The sequence below is a fragment of the Malus domestica genome, chromosome 12 (genome assembly GCF_042453785.1).
Source record: "Malus domestica chromosome 12, GDT2T_hap1".
NCBI lineage: Eukaryota > Viridiplantae > Streptophyta > Magnoliopsida > Rosales > Rosaceae > Malus > Malus domestica.
Window position 1 is genome coordinate 20,387,389 of NC_091672.1, and position 17,234 is coordinate 20,404,622.

Sequence of the window (17,234 nt, forward strand, 5' to 3'; positions counted from 1 at the left end):
TTGAAACAAAGAACTATCAAGGGTTCGGATCCCTCTCTCTCCTTTATACTCAATTAATAGATTTGTTGCTTTTCTTTATTTTATTGGTTTTTCCCGGCTCAGTAGTGTAGCATAAAAGGAATGGCTCAGCTAAGTGGGATAGTCGAGCCAGAAAAAAAAAAAAAAGATTAGAAGTATAAATGAGTTGAAAAGAAAGAATGCTTTTAAAATATGACCTGATCCACCATACATATTAAGTTTGGTGGAATCAATTTGATTCCTACTTTAGGCTAAAGGCATTTTAACTCACTTTTGTTCAGTCAAACAGAACCTGTCTCTCAAAATTCTCAACCAGAGAATTATCTGTATTTTTACTAGCTTTATGCCTCAAATCCAATTAAAAAGAGCAAACCTAACTTGAAATTTTACCTTACTTCTGCTGGACCAGTTGTCTTAGTTAAAATGTTTCTCCTAGATCTAATTATTTTGGATGTCAAGTCCAAGTTGTGGTCTTCTCACCCTTTACATATTTCACTTAGGAGACATTTTTGTTGGTTGAAGGAGTTAACGGAGTATCACGGACAGATTGTGAAATACTCTAGCTAAAAAAATGGATTTAATCATAAACCCTAATATAGTAAGTAGAGTTTGATGTTTCAATTAAGGTTGGACGTTCTCTTCATCAATTCAAATCTCAAGACTCAAAAAGAGAGTAAGCAGAACCAATTCAATATGATATTCATCAACAATTACCTATAGAAATGGAGGAGATGCTTCCAATTGCAATCAACCACAAAGTTTCAGATAATACTAATTAATTAAAATGTCATAAACCTAAGTCCCAACAAATAAAAGCTCCAATGTCCATTTTAAGGTGCATAGTGATAAAGTTACTACTCAACAAAGTGTTTTTTTTCCCATTAAAGTAAATTTAAATATATATAAAGACTGTATATAGTTTAAGTGGGACAACCTTTTGCTTATAAATCCAATAAGAGACAGACATGTGTCCCTGACTCAAGCCACCCTCGTGACATGGCACGCGTATTGTTACTATGCCGTATTGTGATAATAATACAATGTTATGAAATAAACTTACACATATTGGACTATTAATCTGCTTCACTTAATTTATGGATTTAAGTTGTAGCATGTGCAGCACTCTTTTTTTTCTATCCTGAAGTTTTGTCCCATGTGTTTTTCTTCGAAAGGATTTTTTACCGAGGCCCACGTTAGTATTCATCACCTAGCATGCCAACTCTTTTTGGTTGCTTGTAGCTAGAAATTTTGATGTTTTACATCTCTATTGTATGGTATGTCCCGTGATATTAATCAGGTCACGTATCTTTTTTAAAATTGTTACTGTAATTTCTGATATTCACGTTTGGGTATGGACAGTTTTCTGCTATCCTCTATACTATCTATGTTGTTTAATAAATCACCAAATTAAAAAAAATACTAAGGCCTTGTTTGGAACGTCGTATTAAGCGCTGTATATGATTAATAATACGGTAGCAGTTGTTTGGTGCATAATCATACTAAATAAGCACCTACTTAATTATACGATCCAACAAATTTAATATTATTGACATCGGACAATTAATACAACTCACAAGCTCGGCATTATTAGTCAGGGATGCTAACCAAAAACACGCTCGCTTATCCTCTTCGGTTTCACACATCTGCTCCTCGGCAAATCCTCTCCATCTTCAGCAGCAATTCCTCGACGAGTTCTCAACCCCAACCGCCACTCATCTGCAATCAGTCGCCAAGCAATTTCTCGTCTCGTCTGCCGCTTCCTGCTATGTCACGTTTCAGTAGTCGACGTCGAAGCACGACAATGTGGACAAAAAGGTAGTTGAGATTAGGAAGCTCGATTGATGTCAACAACAATAGACTTAACAACTGAATGATCTTTCGTCGCCGACAGCATTGAATCTAGCTCCGACGACCCCGATTAACTCTGACTTTTGCATCGAATTGATTTCTTTTCTTCATCAATTTGGATCTTCAATTTAATTAGTAGTTTTTTTGTGACAACCTGTCCCTACTTTTACGATTTTATTAATTTTAGTTTAGTGAAAGGACGCAAATGCCCTTAGAGGTGAAGGTATTGACTTTCGTTGACTAACGTATAGTGAGACATACGAAATATTCTTTTAACATATTCTTGAAGTACTCAATGATACAAACTCGTAGGCGCAAGCAGAATCGAAATCAGAACTACGGTTAAAGTTTTACGGAGCTACGAATCCGAAAGTATTTTTGAAGAAATCACTATTTTAATTATATTATACTATTTTATACTACTAAATTGTTATGCCACATGTGCGTGGCTGAGAGGGGAAAAGAAAGAAATCAGGGAGGAGGAGAAACAGAGGAGAAATGATTGGGCAGAGCTGCCCAATCGTAGGAGGAGAGAGGGAGATGAGGAACGAATCAAGAGAAGAGGGAGGAGAGTCTAACCAATCAGGAATGAGAACAAGAGGGAAAAGAGAGAAGAAGAAGATGAAGGAACCCAAACCGGGTCTCCATTGACCCGTGCAACCCGACCAGCGGGAGCCATGAAAATCGATGGTTTCCCGACCAATTTCCGACGAATTAAGCCAAACCCGACCAGCATGGCCAGTGGGCCGACGCTGCCTTTTTTAGTTAAATTTGATGTTCTGATGTCAATTTGATAACGGTTTGTTATAGTTTGATAGTTTGAACCTAGCATGGAATACTATGTCACTTGACCATTTTATGAATCGACGATCTGACCGTTGGATCGTTACCAAACTTTAATACGTTATAGTATGTAATATTTGAGGACATTAGAAACTTACGGATTGGGAATCCCACATACGGATCTTCCCGAATTAGATTTGTAAGTTCGTAAAATAAAATGTTGACCGCCACTTAATTTTAACGATTGACGGAGATCCGACCGTTTGATCGTTTTGAAATTTTAGAATATTGTTCTAGAAGATAAATGAGAACCTTAGGAAGTTACAGATCTTCCAGATCGAGTTATGTAGGGTTGTGGACCCTGCCGTCGATCTTTGACCGACGGTTGACTTTTGGTCAATGGGTTTCAAATCATTATAGAACGTCCTTGGGGATGTGTTTTATGTAAGTTATGTGTTATATCGATAAGAATTCTGAGACATGATTTGATAATTGTTCTAGGCGACGATCGTTCGTGATGCATAGATATTTATGCTAGGGAGTTATAGCACGAACTTCAGGTAAGTGGGTCTTTTCCTTTTTATAGTATATTTTTATGATTGATAGTTTCCATTTATGCATTTGAAAAAAAAAATTCCTTATGTATGCCTGGATTAGACTAATGTTTATAAGAATTAGCAAAATGACGGAATTTATGAAATATGCTACATCCTACGGGATGCACATGTATGCTTATAATCTTTGATGCCATAATTATATCTACGGCTATGAATGTTAGTATGTTGATTAGAATTATTGAATTTTTATGGCATGCTTATATTTATGTAGTCTGCTCATCATTGCTGCACCCCAGTGTTATTGCTCGCCTCGGGTTAGGGCCAATCTTTCACGTGTATGTTCAGCCCCCGCACCATACACTCTCCTTGGATCCAGTGCCAGTCTTGTCGTACAGGTCGCATTAGGCGACTCCGACTCGTAGGTGATCACGCATAACGCCAGTCTTCACGTGATCATAGCACTAGAGCGTATATATTATGATTACACTCAGTCCTGTCGTACATGTCGCATTAGGTGACTCCGACTCATGTGCTAGCATATATTGATGAGCAATTAGTTTAGTCGTACATGTCGCATTAGGCGACTCCGACTGGTGTGCTTACATAGGTTGTTGAGCACCTGATTTTATTTATATTACTATTAAGATTTTGCGATTTTGAGATGTCATGCCTTATTTACGTTTTATAGGCTATGATAAGTATTTTCATACTATACGTAGTATGTATATTTTGGAAACTATACATGTTTTACGACGAGGGGTTATAACGTTTTCAAAGGTTTTTATTAAAACTTTATTTTCAGGCCCACTCACCCTTATTTTTCGCCCCTCCAGTTTTATTAGCTGAGCTTTCATATCGACGAAGATTCTTGGCAAGTCTCGGTGTAGATGATTACCTTCAATGGTATAATTCCTCACCCTATTTACTATATTGTACTTATGTTTTGTCATCACGTGTGAAATGGGTTCATTCCCGCTCACATCGCACTTTTATAATTAGGCACTTTTAAGTTTTAAATTTATTCACAATTTCCACATCACTACACTTTATGGCTTCGTCACCTTCCAAGTGTTGGCCAGCACAACTCGATTCGAAGTCTTAGTGGACATTCCGGGTCTGGGTGTGTCAGTTTAGTATCAGAGCATAAGTTTGGGCAGTATTGCGTTCATCACACACGTGATGTAAGCATTCTCGGTTCTTGAGCCTAATTTCCGAATCTTACCACCTCGTCGAGTACGAAAATGTGTTATCTTTTTTCTAAGTTTTGAGTGATTTAGCAACTTATCGACATTCTAGAACATCATTTTGGTGGACGTCTCTATATTTAAACGAAGTACCTTCTTGCCAAGGAAAAATCTTGAATTGAGACAAGTTGATGACCCTGACGTAGGGCTAATGCATCGGGAGTCACGCATCACTAGAGATTTACAAATCAATTTCACCATTACTCTTTCGCCATCATTACCAAATCTTTAGAGATAGGAAACCACAAATAGTTTTGATTCATTGGCAGTACCCGTTAGTGTACCACCTATTAGAATCCCTACGAAGTTTTACTTTCGATGAAATTTCCAGAAATGTCTCGTGTCACAATGTGGTGCTAAAGTAGTAGCATTCGACAGAAGAACATCTTGGGACAATCACTTTTGGTCCCTAATAGCACTAATCTTTCCAAACATACTGGTGATCATTTCAGATCTTCAGTAGGAAGATCGACTCCCGTTTAAGTCTGTTCTAAAGTAGATTACTAGCATATTTCATTTTTTTTCCGGCTTTGGGACATTCTAACCAATACTAGTTTCCAGAATTTCTTTTGATGATGTACTCATCATTTCAACGAGCATAGGCACAGGTGTACGAGTTGTTATACCTACGACCAATAGAAATCCCTAAAGTAGTAAGTATTTTCCCTACAATTAATGAAACCACCTCACATGACCAGTTACCAATCAACTGAAACCATCCACTCGAGTGGGCTCTAACCTGTAATCAGCCTATGGTGGCGCTACTAATTGACGATAATGTCCGATATCCAGAAGTTATCAACCAGTATTCAGGCGGTATAATTTCTGAATATCGGACACATGCTAGTATATGGGAGTGATACCCTTATGCCATAATGCCGATTCACAGTTTCAGGGTAACAAACAATATTAAAATATCCTATGTGCGTTAATTAGCGGCTCGCTGATAGACTGATTAACAGTGACAACCTGAGCTGAGACAATTACTATCATGGAAATTTAGGAATAAACTTTGTATTAGGACAATAAACCTATAGTTGTTTTTACCTTATCACCTATCTAGGTAAACAAAACCTCTTCGACTAGCCACCTTTTCGATCACTCCTACCGATAGATAGTAGAATCAAAGTACGAGTTGATTCTTCACTGTTATAGTGAATTAGATATCAAGAAAGTTGTGAAGACCTATTAGCACGTATCGTAGAAACATAAGTAGTATCGTACGTTTCGAGGGCGTATATCTCCGGCGTCATTTCCCAAAATTTTACCTGAGATACCACTAACACGGGAGGTTAAATACACCATTGATCTACTTTCTTGTACTATATCAGTTTTCCTTGTGACTTTTCGAACCAGTCTTACTTCATTGATAGAACTTTGTTACTAAAGCTTACCGATTAGAAAATTATCCAACCAAACCCCTTATTTGGGGAACCTCAAACCTATTCGCGAAGGCAAAAAGCTGAACCTTAGGGTCATACCTAGATTTTAGCAGCTTCCCCTGGTGACGATTAAAAATTGTTATCCCCTACTTCGAGTTGATGGTCTAGCCGACTTGAGTTTTCTTCCACAGCCTGACGAATTCATAATGGTCTTATCGATGACTTTCTCATCTACCTCGACAGTGAGACCAAATTCTCTAAATCTCGACAATCAACTTTATACAAATTTCTCAAACATTAGTTTTGTTTAGATTGGTACTTTTCTCGGGAGATGTGATCTCTGCAGACTATATTCTTTTCTTTTTCCAAAAAGATTGTAGCAGAAGAAGGTGGAAATTCACACGAAGTGTTGTGAAGTTTGAGATATCTTTGACCTTGTCGATTTATTGACAATTTGTTAGAGATTTTTCTGCTATAAAGTATTTCCTCACTTATGACCGAGGAAAGTTAATTTAGTTGATATGTTGAATATGAATAAAGTTTCTAACAACCGAACTGTTGTCTCACCTCACCATCGCTTTACACTCTTCGATAACGTTGATCATTTTGGAAATCCATGATGACGTGTTCCTTGGATATTTTGACTATGCAGAGGCAGCATGACGAAATTTTGCTCATACTTTCCAACGGTTAGAACTGTTCAAAATGAACCATCTTACTTATGGCCCAAAGTCAATAGTTACCATCTTTACTTGAAAACCAGTTGACACTTCTCTGTGGAGAAACGTGTCCAAAACCTTTACCAACCTTAAATTTCTCAAATACATCTTCATTTGAAAAAAGCTAAAATTTCTGATAACGACGATGGAAGAACCAAATCAACACCTATGATTGCACTATCGTGTATTACACCAGTTGTGCAAACGTAATTACTATTCACAGTAGTAAAAGATGTTTCTACCCTCGAACATTTTCAATCTTTTCCTATCCCATTCTAGCTGGAGTTCGCAAGCATCGATTTGATGTTATTTTCCAAATCATCAAAGGATCGTTCGAGTGGTTATAATCACTTCCTGTATCTATTTAAGGATGGAAAATATCATTATAAGCTTCCAATACGAGGTATCTTGTACATGTGGAGTTATGATGATGTTTCAGTGACCATTGACCGATGTGATGAGTTAACTCACTTTTCGCTGGTCCCGAGTGACCACATTTTAGACCACTTGGTAAAATTGCTCATTTTTTAATTTATCGGATTTTCTGGCGTTTTGATCAACATCTACATTGACCATGATGCCATAGCCACCTCCTTGTGCTAGAAAACATTCCAGTTAACTTTGGTTACGTGTCTATTCTATTGCAGTTCGTATTATTTTGGGGGCAGGTAGGTTGTTCATCGCACATACATTGAAATTTATTTGTGATCATTAACTCTTTAATCACCCAACAAGTACTTTGGTGAGCGAACCGTTACCATTGGTGATTGAATATTCCGAAAGCTACCGTTGTAGTGAGAGATTATGCATTAATTCCAGAAACCTTGTACTTTAGATTTGATGGATTTGTTGTGACCCTTAAATTCTCGAGTATTATTTTAACCTTCTCGACATAATTTTTCGCTAAATTCGAGAGAAATTCAATATGAATTTACTCATTATGGTATTGTGAATTGCATTGTTCGAATATATGGTATGTGTCTCACTACTGCATCTTGCCTTGACACGTGGTTCACTTCCAAGCTTTAGGAAGTCTTCTCGAAGACTATGAGTACAAGTTGTTGTCCGATACCACGCTTCACCTTCAGACTAACGGCTAGTCGGAACGAATTATTCCGGCTTTCGTGGACATGTTGCGTTTATTCGTTCTATAAGTTTAGTATGATGGTAGTGCACTTATCTTTGTTAAAGTTGCGTGTAACTGTGGTTACACTTTCAGTGTTAGGGTATAGCACCATTTGAGATGTAGTATAGAAACTCTTTACATATTACATAATTGACAATTGAGTATTGTGATCAGGTATTTGAATGATTGAGATTATGATACAGAAAATTTTATGGTATTAGTGATGTTGCCGAGAGGGTATTACGTGAGCGCAGTCAAGGCGCTGATCAAACGAATTATACGTATTTCCTAATGAGGGGCAAGATGGTAATATTGCATCCTCAGGAATTTTTTGCTTGCTTATCATGACAACAGTGAGTGATCGGTATTACGGGTTGCAAATCATAATATCGATAACTTATCTGTTGAACTCGTTAACCAAGTGGACATTTAGGTCCGTCTAGTTATTTATTTATCGTTTGGGCTTAACGTAGTGTTACTACACACTTATTCTCAGAGTACGTTATGCTACGTGTGTGTAGGTGGAACCTTTCTATGTTCGGTTTTTTATTTCAGTACAACTATTTTAACTTTACTTCAGTACATACGTATTTTGACATTATGTTTTTATATATCTATTTTTGACCTTATATTTTTATAAAAGTATTATATTAAAGTATTGTGTTGAAGGAGAATGAAAATATGAATTTGGGGGCATAAAAGTGGAATCATTGCACTTCAATCGCGACGGAATGGCATTCCCTTTTATGCAACTGCTCTAGCTTGATTTCTTCCGTATATATATACACTTTCTTCCTACCTTTGGAGTATATATATAGTATAGCAAATGATTTCAAATTTCAGGGATGAAATTTTATTTAAGGTGGGTAGATTGTGACAACCCGTCCCTACTTTTACGATTTTATTAATTTTAGATGAGTGAAATGATGAAAATGCCCTTAAAGGTTAAGGTATTGACTTTCATTGACCAATGTATAGTGAAACGTACGAAATATTCTTTTAGCATATTATTGAAGTACCCAACGTTACGTACGCGTAGGCGCAATCGGAATCGAAATCAGAGTTACGGTTAAAGTTTTACGAAGCTACGAATCGAAAGTATTTTTGAAGAAATCATTATTTTAATTGTATTATACTATTTTATACTACTAAATTGTTATGCCACATGTGCGTGGCTGAGAGGGGAAAAGAAAGGAATCGGGGAGGAGGAGAAATAAAGGAGAAGGGATTGGGCAGAGCTGCCCAATCGGAGGAGAAGAGAGGGAGATGAGGAACGAATCAAAAGAAGAGGGAGGAGAGTCTGACCAATCAGGAAGGACAACAGGAGGGAAATGAGAGAATAAGGAGAAGAGGGAGGAGAGTCTGACCAATCAGGAAGGAGAACATGAGGAAAATGAGAGAAGAAGAAAATGAGGGAACCCAAACCGGGTCTCCATTGACCCGTGCAACCCAACCAGCGGGAGCCATGGAAATCGATGGTTTCCCGACCAATTTCCGGCGAATTAAGCCAAACCACCACCTGGAAACCATCCCACGACTTCCCCTCTTCCATTTTCATCCATTAATTGGTGGATTTTAGGCCTAGGGTTCATGAATTTGCACCGGTGGGTTCGTGGGTGTCACAGCAGCAATTCACCCATTTCTGAAGAGTTTTCCATCAACCACCACCCCTAATATACTTCCCATAACCCCAGGAACAATGCCCAATCATTGGTTGAAGCGTCGGAGTTGATTTGAGGATGAATCAAGAAACACCCATTCTAGGGTTCCGGCGGGTTCGTGGAAATTTGAAGCTTTTCCCGGCCAAATTGGACTTGTCCATAGTTATAAAGTTTTCTTTACTCACTAAGATCTACATTTCTGTGAAATTTGAGAATTTTTAAAATAGGTGAAATTTTCCGACGAATCGGGGCAGCCGACCGCCACATGCAGCGGCGCATGGCCAGAGGGCCAACGCTTTCTTTTTGAGTAAAATTTGATGTTCTGATGTCAATTTGATAACCATTTGTTATGGTTTGATAGTTTGAACCTAATATGGAATACTACGTCACTTGACCATTTTATGAATCGATGATCCAACTGTTGGATCTCACCAAACTTTAATATGTTATAGTATGTAATATTTGAGGACATTAGAAACTTACGGATCGGGAATCCGACGTACGGATCTTCCCGAATTGGATTCGTAAGTTCGTAAAATAAAATGTTGACCGCCACTTAATTTTAGTGATTGGCGGAAATCTAACCGTTGGATCGTTCCGAAATTTTAGAATATTGTTCTAGAAGATAAATGAGTCCCTTAGGAAGTTACAGATTGGAAATCCGAGGTACGGATCTTCCGGATCAAGTTACGTAGGGTTGTGGACCCTACCGTCAATCTTTGACCGACGGTTGACTTTTGGTCAATGGGTTTCAAATCATTATAGACAATCATTGGGGATGTGTTTTATGTAAGCTACGTGTTCTATCGATAAGAATTCTGAGACGTGATTTGATAATTGTTCTAGGTGACAATCATTTGTGACGTCTCGATATTCTTGCTAGGGAGTTGTAGCGTGGACTTCAAGTGAGTGGGTTTTTCCTTTTTATAGTATATATTTATGATTGATAGTTTCCATTTATGCATTTGAAAAAAATAAAAAATAAAAAGAATTCCTTACATATGCCTGGATTAGATTAAAGTTTATAAGAATTAGCGAAATGACGGAATTTATGAAATATACTACATCATACAGGATGCACATGAATGCTTATAATCTTTGATGCCATAATTATATCTATAGCTATGAATGTTAGTATGTTGATTAGAATTATTGAATTGTTATGGTATGCTTATATTTAGGGTAAATTACATAGTAGCCCATCAGGTTTGAGCTCTATTGCAATCTCATACAACATCTTTAAAACATTTCACTTTCATACCTCAAGTACTATTTTATTTCAATTTCATACAACCGTTAGATTTTCCATCCATGGATCTGTTAAATGCTGACGTGGTTGCCACATATATGACACGTGGCTGCCAAATGTCTGCCACGTGGCAAATAAAATAATTTTTTTTTTTTTTAAAAACCTGAAATTGGAAGAAAAAAAAAAGGTCCGAACCCAGAAGAAGAAGAAAGAGAAAGAGAAGAAGAAGAAGAAACAGGAGGTAGGAGAAAGAAGAAGAAGAAGAAGAAGAAAAAAAAAAGAAAAAAGAAAGGGGTCCGAACCCAGAAGAAGGAGGAAGAAGAAGAAAGAGGAGGAGGAGGAGGAAGAAGAAGAAGAAGAAAAAGAAAAAAAAAAGGTACCGAACCCAGAAAAATGAGGAAGAAGAAGAAGAGAAGAAGAAAGAGGAGGATGAGGGAGAAGAAGAAAGAAAAAAAATAAGGTCCGAACCCAGAAGAAGAAGAAAAAGAAAGAGAAGAAGAAGAAGAAAGAAAAGAAGAAGAAGAAGAAAGAGAAAGAGAAGAAGAAGAAAGAGAAAAAAAAAAGGACCGAACCCAGAAGAAGAAGGAGGAAGAAGAAGAAGAGAAGAAGAAAGAGGAGGAGGAGGGAGAAGAAGAATAAGAAGAAAAAGAAGAAGAAAAAAACAAAAAACAAAAAGGTCCGAACCCAGAAGAAGAAGAAAGAGAAAGAGAAGAAGAAGAAGAAGAAGAAAGAGAAAGAGAAGAAGAAGAAAGAGAAAGAGAAGAAGAAAGAAAGGGACCGAACCCAGAAGAAGGAGGAAGAAGAAGAAGAGAAGAAGAAAGAGGAGGAGGGGGGAGAAGAAGAAGAAAAAAAAAAAAAAAAGGTCCGAACCCAGAAGAAGAAGAAAGAGAGAGAAGAAGAAGAAAGAGAGAAAAAAAAAAAAAAAGTGACAAATATGTTTTTTTTTTTTAAATTAAAAAATTATTTTATTTGCCACGTGGCAGACATTTGGCAGCCACGTGTCATATATGTGGCAGCCACGTCAGCATTTAACAGATCCATGGATGGAAAATCGGTTGTATGAAATTGAAATAAAATAGTACTTGAGGTATGAAAGTGAAATGTTTTAAAGATGTTGTATGAGATTGCAATAGAGCTCAAACCTGAGGGGCTACTATGTAATTTACCCTTACCCTTATATTTATGTAGTATGCTCATCATTGCTACACCCCGATGTTATTGCTGGCCCCGAGCTAGGGCTAGTCCTTCAAGTGTATGTTCACCTCTCGCATCGCACACTCACCTTGGATCCAAGTAAGTGCCACTCCTATCGTACAGGTCGCATTAGGCGACTCCGACTCATATGTGACTGCGCATAGCGCCAGTCTTCACGTGATTGTAGCACTATAGCGTATATTATGATTACACCTGGTCCTATCGTATAGGTTGCATTTGGCGACTCCAACTCGTGTGCTAGCATAGATTGATGAGCAATTAGTTCAGTCGTATAGGTCGCATTAGGCAACTCCGACTGGTATGCTAGCATAGGTTGTTGAGTACCTAATTTTACTTATATTACTGTTGAGATTTTGTGATTTTGGGATGTCATGCCTTATTTACATTTTGCAAGCTACGGTAAGTATTTTTATACTATACGTAGTATGTATATTTTGGAAACTATACATGTTTTACGGTGAAGTGTTATAAAGTTTTCAATGGTTTTTATTACAACTTTATTTTCAGGCCCACTCACCCTTGTTTTTCGCCCCACCAGGTTTTGGTAGCTGAGCTTTCATATCGACAAGGATTCTTGGCAAGTCTTGGTGTAGATGATTACCTTCAATGGTATAATTCCTCACCCTATTTACTGTACTGTACTTATGTGTGGGGGCAAAAATTAAGGCTCAAGGAATATGCCACTACCTAAATTTGGGAGAGTGGAGCTAGAATAAAGGAGCATGATCAAACACTTCCATGTAATATGGAACATGGAGAAATAGGAGGAAAGTGGAACTTGAAGCCCAAGTATTTTATGTCTATAAAGGAACTAGAACCCCCAAGAACAAGGAGAGGAAAAAAAAGGAAGTATCATATAGCTTTACAATGTCTTGCAATTATTTTGAACAACGACTGACTTGAGCGTCGGAGTTTTTTCTTGCAGGTCCCCCCGCTCCCATTGTTGACAAATAAAGATATTGTCCAAGGCTTCTCAACATGTTCAAGATTACTTGTTGGTGGAGAATTGGAGTATCTGAAATTTTCTGCTCCAACAGTTGGCTCCGTCTGTGGGAATTCGTACAAAAAGCCATATTTGAGAAGTCATGGTTTCACCCACGCCATAATGGGGGCACGGGCCAAAAACCTAAATAAGTTTTTTTATTCTTCTCTTTGCCCAATTTAAAACCCTCGATTGTCTCTCTATCCCCTGTTCTCATGGAACTGGATGAAGGAAAGCACAATCATTATAAGACGTCTTAACCAAGAACAACGATAAAACATGGGAAATTCTGCAGAGGGTAAAGCATGGGAAATTTTTCAGAGGTGAAGACGACTATTAACCGCCATCACCATTGCCGTTGTTTTCTTCATTGCCCTTGCGATCGGTGATGGATCCCTTGAAGCTGATACGGCTCATCTACCTCGACAAGAATGGGAAGTTCCGGAGGGATCAAGAGGCTGTCTCCATTGGTATCGTTGGTCATGCCTGCCAGGGAAAGAGCTTTATTCTTAACCAGCTTCTTAGATTTCAAGTGGCATTTACAAAAGGGTTATGGCGTTGGAATGCACCATTTAAAAGAACTGCACTGGATGAGCCTGAATACAATCTATTACTATTAGATAATGATGCTTTTGATTGGACGGAAATAGGATAATGGAAGGATAACGCCCTGTGAATATGAGAAGCTTGTTTTGAAGCCAGTTGAGGGCAAAAAGGGTCATAGAAGCTAAAACTGAGGCATGAACAAAAAAAGAAAAGCCCAAAAGTGGGGAATAAAAGAAAAGACACTGCATTCAACCCTATCTTGAGAAAGACAATTGCACGAAGTGACAATAAGTTCCTACAAAGCCAAACAGGACAACCAACCAAGCACCTATGGGAGATCTATTGTGGAGTGGGGGCATAGAAGCAACTCCTAGTAGTTTGAATTACCAAAGCCAGGGATAAGATGAATTATGCTCTTCGCTCACTTGAAATGCATGCTGTTGATTACTACAATCAAATATAAGTTGGTTTTTGAATTAAATTACATTTCTTTTGAAGATTCTTTTATTATAGACAATGATTAATCCCCCTGCAAGGATTTTGGATCAGTAACCTGGAAAGAAAAGTCTTTTTTTTATAGAGGGCAAGTTTATCCTAATAATTAAGATAACATCTTGAAATGATATTTATAGAATGAGCGCAAAGATCATATTTTAGAGAAATTCGTTGGAGACATCTTCCCACGTCAATAAAATAGGGATCATACACAAAGAAGATCGAAAAACCTACATATATAACACGTGTTCAAGGTTGCAAAGCAAGGAAACATGCTCAAGGTTCACTCTTGCGACACAAATGGCAATGAAATTGCCTAACAGATAAGAACTACCACATTGATTTATAATCATTTTCATATTCGTGCAATTCATGGTTTTTGTTTGGCAAAGAAAGCTGAGAACAATGAATCACTAACATGGAATCTCAACTTATTTATCATTTACTTTATATATCACTTATGTCAATGAATGATATGAGTATTTCACTATTAATGTTGTGGCCTCATATTGACAAAGCTAATGAGGATTTCTTGGAATGGTGTTGGCAGTGAATCGTTCCAATTTATGAGAATATGGAGAGAAAGTGGAAATGCTTATATTACACATCGTTTGGTTGCATATGGAAAAGGAAATTGTTTGGCAATCACTCATGGGCTGGAGCACTTTATTACTACATAAATTCTTAATCGAAGATCATAAGATCATTGGTTGTAGATCGAGAATGAATCAGGGCCAAAGGCCCAAGACTGCGGGAAATGTATAAAAAACCGTATGAAGAAGTCGAGACGCCATCTAAGCTACAATGGGGGCACAAATTAAAACCCCAAACAGCAAAATGGCTACGCTGTAAACGGTGTAGGATATGGATTATAACAGGGGAAAGGATCTTCAACAATTTGAGCGTTGAAGGAAGAAAGAAAATCAGAAATGCATAATGGCTGCTAAACGTGAGACTAGCCAAGAATTTGGGGCATGTCGTGTATCGTGCAAACAAGAAGACAAGAACTTATTTGCTTCTTTATGTAGTATTTATTAGCAAGAAATTACAAATAACATTTGATGATAATAATATAATCCTAATTAAATATCAACAATACTAATCGTTATTATCAATTTAGAGTCCTAGTATAAAGTAATGATTCAGAGTCAAGCGTTGCACCAACCAACTTCGGCAGCGTACGAACCTCCATCTTCCGTAGCTGCTTCATAGATATTATTCATGCTACAATGGGGGCATGAGTCAAAGACCCCAAATAGATAAGTTTTATGATTTCTTTTGCAATTTCATGAAATTTAGGCCTTCTGTCATTGCACTTCGTGCAGTAGCACAAGAGGAAACGGATTCGCTGACTTCGGAATGTTTACAAAAGAATTTCCATTACAATGTCTTCACAAATTTCAAACAATTCAGTGAATAGAGAACAAGTTGATAGTAAACAGTTGAATGGGGGCAAGAACCTTTGACAATGCAAGTGTTGAAAATGAAATTAGGCTTAAGCAATCGCAACTCATCCCCAACAACATACTAGCCTTTGTCATATGCAGTTGTTCCAATCCACTTCACTATCATCTAAAATGAGATGATTGGTTGGTCTCAGGCTTGGTGCCATCCACCAATGATAATTCAAATGAGCTCATAAAGCCATTAAACACCAATTAATTGGAAATTGAGCATGAGCTAAACCTCAAGTAGGGAAGATTTCTTCTCTTTTATTATTTCAAGGTTATTGCGTGAAGTATGCATTTTTATCATAACATGTAACAAAATGATACAGTAAGACATTTCACTACGGGTCTTCTTTAGTACAGCTTAAGATGAAGGAATGAGGATCATCCCTTCATGGCTCTGAATTGTACAAAAGAAATGTTCAAAACTCTCAAATGTCATAGATAGGTATCTAAGTTTTCCAGTAATGTATGATGTCGTCCAATTGTGCAAAAGTCATATTTGTGCAGTGAAATTCTTAAGGCAGGAGCTCAAGGCAACAGAGCTGTTATCTCTGGTCTAGGTTATGTATGATGGTTATTATTGAAAACGACATTTACCAAGAGCGACAAAAAATTATTCACAATTCATGCTTCCATATATTTTGTCTACTGAATGGAGCAGATCCAATGGGGGCAAGCAACTAACATTCAAATGCCTAATTCTCACAAGGTGCATTAAATGTAGGGCACTGTCTCAAGAGGCGTCTGCAGATAAGAAAATAAGGAAATAAGTAATGCACATCCCTCCATTATGTGTTGAATAGTTTGGGGCAACTAATATTCAACTCCAAGGCGCAATCATGGTCGAGGGCCGAACTCATGACCGAGTATCATTTCCATGGTCGAAGACGAAACTTATGGCACAAGTTAAAGCCTCCAAGAGAAGAATTCTTTTGGCCCCCTCTTTTACAATCTCATTTGCATGAAACGAAATTGTTACAGGTTATAACATTGCAGGTGTTAGAGGAATTTCTTAGTCACCTAACAAGATAAGACTTCTCACTATATTCTAATTTTTGACAATAGGATCATGATAAGATTCTCAATTATCAAATATTTTCTGAGAGGTCAATTGCCATTAAGCTTCATAAGCTTTATATAACAGGAAAGCAATGTTATTCATGGGACATGACACACTCTATTTGGTATATCAACTTAAATGGAAGGTATATACATGATGTTGACGCACAAAATCAGCGAGGACTTTGGTACAACAGAAAATGTTAAGTTTGTGACCTTCGCTAGATTGCTCCGGTCACTAGTGTGGATAAGTATGTAAATGGATAGAGACAAGGAAACAAACACAAGATGTACGTGGTTCACCCAGATTGGCTACGTCCACGGAGTAGAGGACTTCTCATTAATTGTGAAGGGTTTACACAAGTATATATGTTCAAGCTCTCCTTTTGTGAGTACTAGTGAATGATTTAGTATAAATGACATTAGGAAATATTGTGAGAGAATGATTTCTATTTATAGAAGAGAGTTTCTAGTTTCATTCTGACATTGACACATGTCGTATTGTGATTGGCTTATGATGTTGACACGTGTCGCACTATGATTGGCTTCTAATGTCGACACGTGTCGCGCTGTGATTGGCCTCCTGGTTGGAAGGAAACTCTTCTGGGTCCTTGACGGTATAATGTTGACCGGTGCTGAGTAGTTTCGGGATTGGTCAAGTATGGTACAAACAGTGCTCCCCTAAGTTCCCGAGTGAGGGAAGCTCCTCAGTTTGGGACTTACAAGATCTAAGCTATTGAGTAATCACGAAACTTCTAAGTACCGAAGTGTGGTATCATTTTCACTTGCCTTATCTGTCTCATATGAAGATGTGGCATCTTCTCTGGAAGTACTTTTCCTCCATCAGGGGTGGTATCTTTAACCTATGAAGATGCACAAGGTAATGTATCAATTTCACT